At 49.5% G+C, this 14,827-nt stretch overlaps 2 protein-coding genes across 8 annotated transcripts in view; one reads left to right on the top strand and one right to left on the bottom strand.

Moving 5' to 3' along the window:
• LOC119174763 (rho GTPase-activating protein 18) overlaps positions 1-14,827 on the top strand; it is a 228,115-nt gene that overhangs the window by 79,404 nt on the left and 133,884 nt on the right. The window lies entirely within an intron of this gene.
• The window catches only part of LOC119174766 (uncharacterized), a 34,489-nt gene that overhangs the window by 17,758 nt on the left and 1,904 nt on the right, over positions 1-14,827 (bottom strand). The window contains exon 1 of one of the 7 annotated variants that reach the window (XM_075895149.1): positions 11,203-11,549. The exons of 5 other annotated variants lie outside the window; for them this stretch is intronic. The gene's annotated coding sequence lies outside the window, so the exon portion shown is untranslated. Of the gene's footprint in view, positions 1-11,202; positions 11,550-14,827 lie in introns of those variants that run through there. One more of the 7 variants, XM_075895148.1, reaches the window with a different exon arrangement.

The following is a 14,827-nucleotide window of genomic DNA, read 5'->3' as shown; positions in this document are numbered from 1 at the left end:
AGTGGGTACCTTGCATCGTCATCAGCGTCACCGTCGACGTGCACGGACAAGGCAGAAAGGACAAATGTAGACCCTACAAGGTGCTTCGCTTTTTAAAACATTTATCTAAACATTCCGTCAGTGGCATTGGTATGACACGAAAGTGAAACGAATCCTTACTGAAATAGTGGAATGTTTTATGTGCATTGATAGAACATAGCTTGCACAATGTTTTTTTGTGTGTGTTTGGCAGCTATAGCACCATTTAACGTGAATCTGCGACGCTTAATTACTGGACGTAGAACTTGGGCTAAGGTGGGCATGCTGTGGTATCATAAAGAAGGAAAGAACTAGAAATTTTATGGGCTCTATTTTCTTTGTTGGACACAATATTAATGATAACTAATTGACAAGACAACCATGAAAAGTATTAGGGAATATTAGGGAGTATTAGGAAAAGTATTAGCAGTACCTCTAATGTAAATGCGAAGAGATAAAAGTGAACTAAAACATAACTCGCCGTGGGCATGGACCGAACAAAGTCGAAGATTCAGTCCCTGGAAGTTATCTCTTCGTCCACTTTTTTTTCTTCACATTTACGTTGCCACACTACTAATACCATTCCCTATACTTTTCGTGGTGTTGTTGTCTGTTGATTCTCATTAATATGACATCATTAAGAGTTATTGAACACCACGAGCGGACTAGGGGGAAACGCGACGCGCGCCGTGTATCTCCTCTCCAGCGCCCCGTCGCGAGTTTTCTCGGGGCGAGCGGGGGAACCCGGTGTTACAGACAGGTGATGCAGGCGTGCATTGCACAACTATATTCAATATAAATGAAGGGTACGAGTGAGGACGAGGCTTGGGCAGAGGTCGCGATCTCATGCTTTGTTGAGTTGACAAATTTGCGTTTTATTGGGAGGGGGAGGGGGGGCTTCCGATTGTGGAATGTGGCGGACGCGTAGCAACGACGAGTTGCAGGAGCTAATCACGGAGGCAACGGCTGTGATGCATTACTTTAACGCTCCCCGACGCCGACATCACTCCGCCGTACGAGAGTCCCGTCCGAGGACAGTGAGTGATATACAAGGCTCGTTTGAGTGCGTGGCCATGGTACAATGGATAGCGTGCCCGACATCTGGTGTCGAAGACCGAAAGTTCGTGAAATCGGCTCCAGTTGTCGGAAATCGATCCGCGTGTACTCCTAAACATTCACCGTGAATCCTTCCGGGACTCGACTATCTTTCGTTACAGAAAGACGGAGAGAGAGATGAAGTAAAATGTAGGACGGTTAACAGTGTGATTTACTAACCTACACCGAGGAGCAGTTGAGGAACTTGAAAGATAACAAGGAAAACGGAAGCGCAGAGAGAACCAGATCACACGCAGAATATCACTCCCGGTCACAGAGCACGCTGCAGGATAACACCTATCAATGAGAGATTCGTTCATGCAGATTTATTGTTCGTAAGAGCCCTAATAACGCTTTCGTAGATATTTGCTGAGACGGCCCTTATATTCACAATAAACATAATGGCTGGTTTTTTGCGTCTCAAAACATGACATTATTATGAAAGACACTGTAGGGGGAGGTGTCGGAAATTTCGACCACGTGGTTCTATTTAAGTGCACCAGAATCGAAGTACACGGATCTCAAGCAATTTCGCCTCAATCAAAAAAGGCTCATAAGTACGGTATTTTAAAGTGACTTCCAACAGCGATCTGATACTCTGAAAGGATCTCGCAACCATCAACGATTAGCGCCCGACTATGTGCCGTAGCGTAGCGAGGGGTGGTTCACATCCCTTCAACAATTTTCGCCGTCGCATACAAGCCCACCACGCACAAAACGGCCGCGAACCTACAAGAAGGCTGGTTGACTCCCCTACCTCCCCAAATCTTCGCTGAAAATAGCTTCTGGCTGCGCCGCAGTCGCACCTTCATTTTTCGCCCGGGCCGTGCTTGTATATACGGATTCGCGGTCGAGGCGCGGCATCGTAGATTGGCAGCATTGCGCTGAAGAGAGGACACACCGATGTAGAGCAGCGCCGCGCCATATCGTTGGCAATCGATTGCGGGTGCCGAAGAAGAGCACAAAGAAGAAGGCACTGCTTCTTCGCTGCCACCGCGATTCGGTTTGCGGGCCAGCGGGGCACTGGTTTAGTCGACCCCCCGCCGGTCTGCACGGGCGAGTCTGGCGTTGCAGTGCGACCGTGCAAACACCGATGACCTACATCGGCGCGGTTCGCGTGGTGAACTTGAGCTGGCGCGCTCTTGCACGCGGTGAATGACCTGCGTGACTCGCGGACGCGCCGCTTCACCGGCCGGCCGGCCGGCTGGGCCCGCGGGGCTGCCGCCGGAAAGCGGCAGCAGCCTTGCATAATAACCGCGTACTAGCGACCGCCGCTCTCCGCTGGGTATCGGGAGAAAGTGTTTGAAAGATACGGGCGGCCTGCGCCTAGTAGTCGTCGCGGCCCCACGGTTTGTGGGTGCGGGCTTGTTCGTGCTAGCATGCGTGATGCTGCCGGCCGGATTGACTCTTTCGCACGTACGAGAAGCGGAGGGTTTCGCGGCCGCGCCTGCACCCGCACGCCCCCGGGCTCGGCCCAGAGACCTTATAAGCGCGCGCTTATACTACACCGCGCGTATTGCGTAATTGAGCGATTGCACGCTTTAAAGGGGGAAAAACACTTCCGGGTTGTAGTTTCACCCCTCGAACAATCTGGCACAAGGACGTTTTCTCCCCTCGGCCGGTGGCTGCTGGCATGTTTTGCCTGCCTGCGTGTCTGACTGACCCTGTGGGTTGATGGAACGCTTGGTGTACTTTCGCACTGAGGCCGTGCAGGAGAGGAGGATTTTATTTATTTTTGTTGCCGTTAACCAGAGGCACAAATAAAGGTGTATTTGACCTTCTTTGAGGAACACCGAGTGCCTGTACGGTATCCAAACGATGCATGGTAATGTTTGATGAAGATTGATCTTGAATACCGCCTATAGGAACATACTTTTGGTTGTATGACGGCACTGACGTAGCCAGGTATGGGGGAGATTCTAACAGCTCCTCCCCTTTTCCTGACTTTTTGATTTCAAATTTGCATATGTATACATGCACGTACGCACAAAAACTCAGGCGCGAACATACATAAAGAATGCTTAAACGCCCACCGAAAGAAAAATCTGACTACACTACTTTATGGTGGGGGTTGCAAAGTCATGCAAATGAATACATTTCAGGGTATCTGCTTTGCACGTTGATTCACTTGACCCGCCGCGTTAGTCTAGTGGCTAAGGTACTGCTGACCCGCAGTTCGCGGGATCGAATCCCGCCTGCGGCGGCTGCATTTACGATGGAGGCGAAAATGCTGTAGGCTCGTGTGCTCAGATTTGGGTGCACGCTAAAGAACCCAAGGTAGTCGAAATTTCCGGAGCCCTCCACTGCGATAGTTATAGCGCGAGAACAAAACGACGTCACAGAGACAAGAAGGACACGACCACGAAAGACACCTTCGTGTCTCTGTGTCGTCGTTTTGTTCTCGCGCTATAACTATCGTCATGCCATACCAACTAGACCAAGCTGCCACACCTCCACTACGGCGTCTCTCATAATCATATTGCGGTTTTGGGACGTCAAACCCCACATATCAATGATTCACTTGAGACTGCTCAGCTTCTCATTTATTATGTCAAAAAATGGGGGGGGGGGGGGGCACAAGTCATCCGCGTACAATGAGTGGCGTTAGTGCACACACGCTAACACGGAGGGCTGGCTTATTGAACTCACCTGTTAATCTGTATCCCTATGAGCCCTTAAGAGCACTGTATTCAGTGGGAACTCATTAAAACGAGGACGCACTTCCCGCATATACCCAAGACAAAGGGACGTACAGCAAGATTGTGATCACGAAAGTTTCTGCTTTGACGATAATCAGGTTTATAGAAACCTTGCCTGAATCTTCGTTTGTCGCTCCGTTTATATTTATCGACACATGCATTTACCTTCATTGATTGCGCCGATTGATTGCCTTTGGAAGGTTAGATTGGCTCATAACAGATCACTTTTCATTAAAAATGACTCGTATCTACACACCGGCACCTGTATATCTGCCCTACATTCGCTTATCGAGTGTAGGTAAGGAATTAGAGCTCGCCCTTAATCAAGTCCTGGACATTTCGCTAGTTACAGCCAGGAAACCAGACGGGAAAGGTTCAACTCCCCGGTTATATCTAGCTTTTTACGCTGCACATGAATGAGGAAGTGTACAATAAATAAAATGGCATTTGTTACCACTTCAACTTATGGCGATTGCGCACTAAACGTCAGAAAGCCTAGTATATAACTGGGGTCACTCAACAAAGTTACATGACTGGCCTCCATATTGAAATGGATTAGGGAACAAACGGGGTTTAAGGATATCATAGTTGAAATCAAAAAGAGAAAATGGACATGGGCCGGGCATGTAGCGCGTCTACAGGATAACCGCTGGTCATTAAGGCTAACTTACTGGATTCCCAGAGAAGGCAAGCGAGCTAGGAGGGAGACAGAAGGTTAGGTGGGCAGTTGAGATTAAGAAGTCTGCGGGTATGAATCGGCCGCAGCAAGCACAGGACCGGGTTAACTGGCAAAACATGGGAGAGGCCTTTGTCCCGCAGTGGACGTAGTCAGACTGATGATGATGATGATGATGATGATGATGATGATATTGAAATGGGTAGTAGACGTATACAGTTAAAACAGCGGCACGTTAACATTAATAACGCTAATGGTCAACGATCGCACGGCGATTAGAAAAGTTCGACCACCGGAACCAGGCGCGCGTGCATCGCAGAACCTGGATAGAATCGTGAGCAGCTTCAGTGACTTAAGCCTAGTGAAGGCTTAATTAAAATAGATTTATGACGCTTGCTTCTGCGAACGAAACGTGGTCTATGTCTACCGCTGACGTCACGACGATCGAAGGAAACATGACGATAAGAAGGACACGTCGTTTTGTTCTCGCGCTATAACTATCGTCATGCCATACCAACTAGCCCAAGCTGCCACACTTCGAAGGAAACAGTCTCGAAGAGGCGGCGTTAAATGCGCGCAGCCCTTTTCTATACGAACGAAGAAAACTCATTCTTAGCCGCGTAGGGAAGAGAAAAAAAAAATAAAAACATTTCCTTCGGCAGTCCTTCGTGGCTTTAGGAAGATGAAAAGATGAATATGAGAGTGCTTGGCGCTTTCCTGGAGTCCGTTTTTCTTTCGCGGTCGGCACACCTTAAAGGAACAAGCCGCAGTTTTCTACAAAAGCTCGCGTCGTGCGCAGAGAATGTTTGCCTGCACCCCGGACAACAAGGCCCTGTGCTATTGTTTTGAGGCCGGTTCCGAGCATGTCCATTATTATAACTTCTTTCTTTTTTCCCCCCTCTTTTGACGCCATGACGCCTCGTCTCGAAAGATTTGCGCGTGAACCCGTAGCATATAGACGTCGACAGGCGGAACAAGAGTATTTGCTCTAGCAGGCAGTCGGAGCGAATTAAAAAAAGAAAAGGAAGAACGTTGCTGCATTATAAAACGTGTCTCAGTGCGCATTCAATATACAAAGACGTGAACAAGAAGACAAATAAGTGCCGAATCCCGTCTCAGTTTGCTGCTTTTGTTTGTTATTTCAAACGTGCTTACCACCGCCTGTACACATTTCCTGCGCTAACAGTTTCACTTTGTGAAATTAACTGAACAAAAACTTTCTTTTTCGGGCTGCTCATACGACAACAAAAACAAAGCAGAATTTCAGGGGGATATACAGGCTTCAAGATATCAAAAAAATGTTTCAGCAGACGGCGTCGCGGAAGCCAATGTTTCAATAATGGTTGTTGTCTTCTCCGTTTCTATCTTGTCAAAGAGAATTAATTAGTCCAATTGTGGATATATATATATATATATATATATATATATATATATATATATATATATATATATATATATATATATATATATATATATATATATATATATATATATATATATATATATATAATGTGTGTGTGTGATTATACTCTCTAATAGCTGGAATAATGTCTAATGATTGCTGATTGGTGACTAGTAATCGCTTTGTAGTTTTAGTACGACAATTAATACAATCATCCCCATCGTCATAGTTGACGCAACGTTCTCGGATTTCGCTACACTGCATCGAGCACGTATCCTCAGCAGTCAGGGAGGTGTAGCAGAAGAATAAGTAGACAAAGGAAAATGAAAGGATTGCAGTCATGTGTCCATGCAGACTATTGCGTGTCTCAAAGATCAGCGTACTGTTCAAAGGATGTTAGTTTCCGCCTAAACCTTATGGCTAATGTCTGGCACTTGCTCCGCCCCTCCCCCTCTCTCTCTCTCTCCATATACCGTACATTCAATGCGAGCATAACAACTGGAAAAGGAAACGTCTAACCTCATATGCAGACTCTAAGCCGGACCTCACCTCGTGGTTCCGCCGTTGAACGCTCGTTTAAATATAGAAACGCTTTCATAATGTATGCCACAAAGCGAAAGGATTAGATATACGCGCAGTAACGCAGAAAACCGCACGCGGGAATTTCCTGATTTCCGCTATGATGTTACTCTGCGGAACTCGCAATGTGGCGAGCGCTAAGAGAGCCCGGCACACTTCCCGGCTTCTTATTCATCGTCGGGCATCGCTGAGCTCCTCATCCCGACGCCAGCTGCGCTACCGGGTCAGCACCGCATGGTCGCGCATGGTATCTTCTGCAGGGCCCGACTAGTGCGCTCTCTTGTTCACGAAGCGGGCGCAAGGGCGCGCCGGCTTTCGCCGTAGTGAAGCCGTTTAGGTGCGTCATGCGGGGAAAGCCGCGCGAGCGCCGTCTATAGTGACTATTTTACGGATGAGTGTTAGTGCCGCCATGTTGGGTGGTCAACCTTCGTGTTTCGCACCTTTGACAACTATACGGATGGTGTTACGGCTGACGCATACGCGTGAAAGTGGTTGAATAGGTGCATACGATGTTTCATGGCTTTACCACTCATTCACGTCGCGATATACAAGAAGAAGAAAACATCCGCTTAACAGCCCAAGAATGTCGGCACCCATATGTATGAGGAAAACAGTCTGAGAAGGATCTACGTCACTTCCATAGCCTCGAGGAGAGAGGGTGAAGGAAAAAGGAGGACACCACGATAATCCCGCTTATTAGGCACTGCGCCGTGTTTCCTTATGACATACAGAAATTAGGTGACTTCTTCAAGAACCGCTATCACCACCACAACTACGCCGGGATGAAACGCGAACGCGAAGGAAACAAAGATGCAAGGTGAATTTTCAACTTATTCGAAGCCTTTTCGGGACGAGGGCGCTGTAATGACGTATGGTCTTAAGCGGAGGATTCTGTCTGTGTGTCGCGGTTAGATAAGGTTTACCTAAATTTTCGCCTCATTATGTTATATCGCAAGAATACCGTCATCTGCTGTCGCTCATTTTAAATGGTTTAGGCCAGTGTACTGTGCGTTGTCAGTACACACGTTAGAGAACACCAGACGGTCAAACTATTCGAGGCCCTCCACCACAGCGTCTCTCATAATTATATCGCAATTTTGGAGCGTAAAGTTCCAGATATTATTTACATTTTTATGCTGTCGGTTCTTTTGTGCTACGTCTGCGTGGTGACCGTTCTTACGTCGAACATTGAACGCTATGTTGAGCGGAAAGTGACAAGGAAAGTGACAGTTGGCTATCTCTTCCGGGTGATCAGAAAAAAAAAAGTTGTTTCTCTTCCTGGTTAGAGCAGTGACTGTTACTTCGCCTTTTTTGTTTTTTTGTTTTTTACTAAAACGAAACAATAAAACGAGGAAGGCTCGTGACGCAAAGTGGCCGCCCTGACCTCTCGTTCACACTTCAAGAAAGCCAAAGTGCGCCTGAGAGGCAGGAACCGTGCGCAGAAAACAACAACAACAACAACAACAACAACAACAACAACAACAACAACAAAGAAACGGATGTTTTTAGCCCCAATCGTTTTCTCCGCTACGCTGCGGTGACTTGGCCCGACAAAAAGTAAACCTCCTCGCCAGCTTCCTGCATTCGAGCTGTCGTTATACGTTAAGGACTCTGGACCGCAGCGGAAAAGTAGATGACAAGACGCATCCATATATACGTTAAAAAAAAAAAAAGAAGTGTGTGAAAGAAAAGGTGACAGCACGCACCGGCCACAAGAATGTGTCAGGGGGTGGGGGTGGAGTGATTTTAAATGAAAAGAAGAGAAAAGTGAGCCCCGTAACTGTCTCTCAGATGGAGGACACCTCAGCAGTAGCTTAGAGGGAGGGGGGTAGAGAAGGAATTAAAGGGATAGGATTAAAAGGTAAAGATAGAGAGAAAGGAAGGAGAGAGCGAGGCGCAGGGACAGCGAATGATGGAAGTAAGAAGAAGACAGGAAAGATGGACACGGTTTCAGGAGTCCGAGGACGGGGCACCACTGGCGAGAGCTCTTGTCTTTCTGGTCCTGCTCGCAGTTGACGCGGCCGGTGTTGAAAGTCAGGCTCGACTTCGCGTGTGAATGTGGATGTTTGTCTCTGCATAAGTGGTCAAAGTCCAGAGGGTCCTTGAGAGCGCGGAGATGATGCATTGCCTCCCGGCTCCAACATCGGATTAGCCGACAGCAAGCCGGCGTTCCTCTGTAGGACTGTACTGGCTGGCTCCTCAGGACCTTAATAAGGTTCCTTGTCTGTCTGTCTGTCTGTCTGTCTGTCTGTCTGTCTGTCTGTCTGTCTGTCTGTCTGTACCATTTTAAAACGAATTGCATTGCTTACTGTGCGTCATAAATTGTTAACATGATGAGCCTACGCTACGGTAGCGAGTATTTGGCCCGAAACGGTTTATGCAAAGTACATTATCACGTCTTACTTTGAGTTGACAAAATATCGTTTTTGCGTAGGCCTGTAGTTCTACATCGGTCGAGTGCAGCTGTACTACCGTTAAACCTTAAGAAGTGTGTGGGCAAGCCAGCGATTCCCTTAGCGCTTGCCACCGTCTCGGCAATCGCGTGCTTGGCGAGGCGGTGGCGCCCTCTCTCGTGTGGCGCGGGTATTAACCGCATGTCCACGAAGCGTTGTTAGCGATTTTAGGTCAATCATTTCGATTAATTCTTGATTGGGTCTGTATTTCATATTATTTTACACCTTGTCAGTTTATTTTGGCCTTGTTTTGAGCATTGAAACTATTGTTTCAACCCTGTACTGATAACTGCGTGACCATGCGGAATGAAACGGTAGATGGACGACCAGCAGGGCCACTGAGGTGCTGCGCGCCTAAAACGAGGTATGTTTGAACCCATTATCGGCATGAAAATAGCGTGCTTGCTTGAACGATGACCGCTATGTTACACAGTCCCTAAGCAACTTGGAAACACAAAGAGCGAACGAATAGTTTTTTTTTCCAGGAGTATCTGGACTTTCTTTGCGGCCCAATTCGTGACGCTATCTGTCCGTTCACGTGTCGTCACGAGGAAATCGAAGTACTCGGGGGTGAATTGACTTCTACTCTGCTTATTCATGCAGTCTTGCGCCCCTTCTGCCCTGCCTCGCGTGGCTGTCGTGCGTGATCAACTGATTTCACTTCGTTTCGTGCGTTTTCGACTTCTCTAGCGGAAATAGCGTGTAGCCGATAAGCACGGAATCCTGATAGGCTCAGTGCCGAGAGCTAACATCGTCAACGTGTTTTCACGAAGAAATAGGTGGCGAGGAGTGTGCTGTATAGGAATGGTGGTGAAAGTGAGAAAGAAATATCACTCTCTCGTCTTCGGAGTTGTTTAGGCGCCCCTTAAACTCCGTTTGACGATCGCGTGAGTACACGGCGCGCGTTATAGGTGAATGAACTTCGAATTGATAAACTTTGTGCGTAGATGTCTTGGAGATTTTTCGGGTGCTCCTCTGTGTGCAGATAGTTGCAATCTAGGTGGCTGCGAAGGCCGCAGCTTCAACCGGCGCCGATAACAGAATCCTTTGTGGGTGGGACGCTCGCGAGGCTTCGGTGAAACCCCGATGGCGAGCTGCTGACAGCGGCTTATTGTGCGGAGAAAGCCCGGGAATACGGAACGTTCTGCTGTGTACAAGCTTGCCAACAGGCAGTGTCGGCGTCACGTCGACAATGAAAATAAATATTTGCGAGCCATATCTCGGAAACGTTGACTTGAATGTAGTGGGTCGGTCGGCCTGTAGCGTTATTTCTGATTTGTCGTTTTTTGTTTAGTTTTGAATAAACTCGTTTTTAATAAAGCTTTACCAACCAACCGACGACATAGGAAGCCCGTGCTGCCTTATTGTTGGCCTCTAACAATGGCTCATATACCTATAATGTGGGGCGCGAGCAGTGAATAGTTTTTCCCATTAAGTTCTATAGGACAACCTTACTATGTACAGTCGAATGCAACCCAAGAACTACGGAGAGGTCCCTGTCAGACGACTGAAGCGTGGCAGCCGATCACCTGTGCGACTAAAGAAATAGTACCGCGCATGCGCTCAGCGATGCTCACCGAGTCCCGGCGGTCCGGCCCCTGACGTCAGCCCGAAGCGCGCGCCTATTGGTGCAGGCATGTGTGCATTCGCCTCTGAGGTGGAAATGCTGTGAACTTCCGAAGTTGTATTTGACTACAGACGCTGCAGGCCGACTTATTAGAAACTTCGTCCCTTAGGTATGCGAGTTTCACGTATATGGAGTAGCGATGGCCTTCGAGTAACGCGGCACGTCCAATGAGCGACGAATGAGCGTTGTGAGCTCATCGGCTCTAAACATCCTTCCAAGCAATCATACTGACTTTTACATTTATTCAAGACTGACGCAATTCCAGCGACTTTCATCTTTTTTTTTTCCCTTGTGCATTGCACTCACAGCGCAAACCGTCGTAGAAGTAAATTTGACTTGCGCACCAAAACTTTCCCGCTTGTTTTTCCACTTGACACATCTTCACCCATATAGCCTGCTGCTCGTCTCCTCTTTGCGGCGTATATCGTACGAACGGTGTTTTATGCAACAGCCCCCCATTCTGCGTGGTATCTTACCTCACTCCTCGCGAATTACCGCGTGGCTGTGATTCTTATCGAATGTGGTCGCTTTTCTCGTTATCTTTACGTCCATCAGTGGACGGACGCTCCGGAGGAAAAGCGCGCGAGCGCCGATAGGCGCTTATCGATCACGGCTAATATTCGCGGCCAACGTGTTTATCGAAGAAGGCATACCTTGCGGTGGGTGCGCCTCACGGCGATGCCATCTCCCTCAGAAACCGTGATAGTGGTACGTGCGGCGTCGACTGAGACTCGACGACGATGCCATCACCGACAAACGATGCCCCGAGGCTTTAACACTAGTAGTAGTGGCAGTAGTAGTCCGCACCGGAGAGAAAGAAGACGCAAACCCGCTTCAGTTCACGTTGCCGTATCTTCACTCGTTCAGTCGAGCGGCGTGACTCTTCTTCTTCAGCTGGAGCGGCGGGAGAGACTTGACTGACTGTGCGCCACTTCTTCCTCGTCGCGGCGTTCTCGATTCTCGGGCCGGGGAGCCCTCTCGCTCGAACGGCTTCGTCCGTTTCTTCTTCTTCCTCACTCGTCTACGACGACCAAGCGCACTCCGCGGTTCGCTGCCCCCTTCGAATTCGCAGGCCGCTGTCGAAAGCGAAGCGCCTTTCCCTTTCTTTTTCTCTGGCGCGAATCTTGGGAGGGCCACCGTTCTTGGCTAATGCCGAGGAAGAAGATCCGCGCCCTCCCCTGCTTCATCTCTCTCCTGCCGCACGCGGCACCCATGTCCCCGTGTGCGTTAGTATGTATACGCTCGCCAGAGATCGCGGAAGTCCATACCTGAATCGCCCAGCGTGCCGTACCGTGCGCCAAAGAAAACCGCTGCTGGCGATGAGCCCTTTCGCAACGGTCGCGGAACGAACGCCTCGGGGTAGTTGGAGGAGCGAGTGGGCGCGTGTTTTTTTTTTTTTTTTCGGCGTGCGTCTTTTACTTTATCCGCCATCTCTCACGGCACTCACGGCGGCAAAACGCGTGCCACGATCAGATGCGTGCACGGTGTTCCTCTTGTCAAAAATGGCTCCCTCCCTTCCGGTATTGTTTCGGATTTCCTTCAACCCTGCGCGGCTGTACGTCTACGGGGATGGTCTGATGAGATTGGTCTCGCAATTGTGGAGGAGGCAATTAACATGTGGCGGCCGTTTGGCCCCACTGCCAAAAGGGGGCGCATGGGCACTAACGGGCCCAAACGATCTGCGAGAGGTGTGCGCACTCGGGCGTGAGATATTGGACGGCACGTTTGTTTGGGATCTGGCGCGTTTACGCGCCATGACCTAAGGCATAGCTCGATTTCCAGCGTATATCAGCGCCGTCATTGCCTTCTAATACGTCTGAACGCACATTAAGAAACCTCGAGTTGATAGATTTTGGATCTTATGAGCGAAACTGAGTACCCGCTTACTGCTTCGGAAGGTATCGGCAGTTCTTTCCCGTCTAAACGTCCCCGTTTTGACCGTAGCGCAAGGCACGTTGCCAGTACCTGCAGTTGATATCGAAGTGAGCTCGTTGATTCTGTGAAGCAAGGCGAATAGACGGCATGACTCAGTTAGTCGCCCGTTGGCGTAGATAGGCGTGTTATGCGCCGTGCCTGTTATCTCGAAGCCCGTTCTTTATTTATGTTGTTAAATTGAGCAGCTCGAAAGTTGCAAGGTGCAGTGTTCGTTTGCGTCTGTTAGTATATATATATATATATATATATATATATATATATATATATATATATATATATATATATATATAGGAGAATAAAAGGAGTTTGACTCACAAGTGAAAAGATTTTTTACTTGACGTTTCGACCGTGGGCCCGGCCTTCGTCAGAATGACTTTCGAGCCGAACGCGCGCTCAAAGCAACAGGAAACGCTTTGCCTCGAGCGTGCGCGTTTCACATCGTGGTTAGTACGCCGACCTCCTGATTTAGAAGTGTCGAGGTCCGCATTTAGCGCGACAATCATCGCCGGCTCCGCGGCCACCCCATATAGGGTCGGTATTAGCGCTGACCAACCCCATACAGGGTCGGTATACCTCCAGACCTCGGCAACCGCGGAACCGCCAGATTCGGCTGCTCGCCCCGAGGGCCCACTGCGATTCACCTGTGCCTTCGGTCGCGTTCGATAAACGGCGATACAGGCGGTGGTTTGGTACGGAATTCAGCGCATGCCTGTCCCACTGGGTGCCGATTCTCTTCGGTCCCGTGTGGAGAATTTCGTAGTTCCCACAGGCTTGCGTGTATCCGTAGGAGCGACTATTCTTTCCTCGCCCTGCTGCGGCTTCTTACACGTATACGTCTGTGCCTGAGGAAGGAACCGTATCGCAGGAAGGGGAGGCGTCCGCATCGAAGACACGCCGTCGCGCTCCCCACGCCCCTTTCCTTAGCGTTGTGCCTCCGAACTGGCACGCGCTCCAGGAAGTTCAGCTAGGCGTCGACCTCCCGCCGGGGGGACCCAGCGTGACCCGTGGCGACGACGGCGAAAGCAGAAGCCCGTGCCGTCGAGCGGCGACGTGCACGTGCACTCTTTCACCCGGCGTCGATTGTGAACCGACCCGGCCGTCTTGATAGTCCGAAGGAAGGAACTAAACGCGCAAAGCAACCGGCTTTACTACGTCCCGCGGTCAGAGGTTGCGGTTGCGCGCAATCGTCGGAGAGCTGAGCGCAAGGTCGGCACCGCCGCCGCCACTGCCGGTCGTGTTTCTCGCGCGTTTTCATCGCAGCAAGTGCGCGAAGCCATAGAAGGACAAATTCATATCCACCCGATCGCGTGCGCGCGCATACAACACGCACGCTGCCACACGCGAAGTTCTCTATACGGGGTCAAAAAAAGCGCGGGATGTTGTACGCGTAGACTTGCTGCACAGGGTTCGTGTGTACCGACCATTCCGCGTAAATTTCCCGGCCGTGCGTGCACGTCTTATGGTCTATAGACATTGTGTTGTTGGGCAAACGGTCGAAGAAAAAAAAGAGCGTTGACGCGCGCGCCACTTTCGTTTATGGGACTTTGCGCTGTTTTCTCATTGCGCTGTACGACAGGTGACGTAACGCCGACGCCTGACCCACATATCGGCCGTTTTATGTATTACACGAGCGTGCCTCCGTCGAGGCTGATGTGGAGGTTGAGCGACCGCGAGAAAGCATGGCTGCGGCCTGGAAATTCCCGCGGTTTCGTGCTGTCTGCTCCGCGTTGCACACGCATTACAAAACGGGTCGGCATCGATATACTTGATACCGTCACGTTCGCCATCGTTCGCCCGCTTTCATTGTATCGTTCATTCCACGATGTGGAAATGCTGGATACCTCGCGGTGATTTGATCAGTTAGGCGAATGCACTTGTGGAGTTGATGCATTGGTACAAACTGGTATGTTACCGCCCCTCGAGGATGGGCACTACTTTGGTAGTGTCGTACTTCATACAACTCGATTACGTCGTCAACCCATACTGATGACCGATTGCGAGCCAAAAGGCATTCGTTCTAAAATGCCGTTCTCCGGGCTTATCCGCTGCTGAGCAACGGTATGCTTAGTTCCTACACCGACAAGTGTTGTGATCCTCTAGCTGGGGAACTTCAACACGGTCCCGGGCAAGTATAAGTACTATAGCTTCCTGTATTTGATGCACCTAAGCGCACCCTAGAAAAGAAACTAATACGCAGTCTTAGGTTTGATGATGGTATCCGAACATATGTGGCGTGAAAACATCATGGGTGGTTATCGAAGGTGACCCCTTTTACGGGCAGTTAATGCATGCGATCATTCCGACGTGCCCGATACCATGCGGGCTTTTTGCGATGAACAAGTT

Source organism: Rhipicephalus microplus, chromosome 5, assembly GCF_043290135.1.
Source record: "Rhipicephalus microplus isolate Deutch F79 chromosome 5, USDA_Rmic, whole genome shotgun sequence".
In the NCBI taxonomy this organism is placed as follows: Eukaryota; Metazoa; Arthropoda; class Arachnida; order Ixodida; family Ixodidae; genus Rhipicephalus; species Rhipicephalus microplus.
This window is presented reverse-complemented; position numbering and strand designations above follow the sequence as displayed.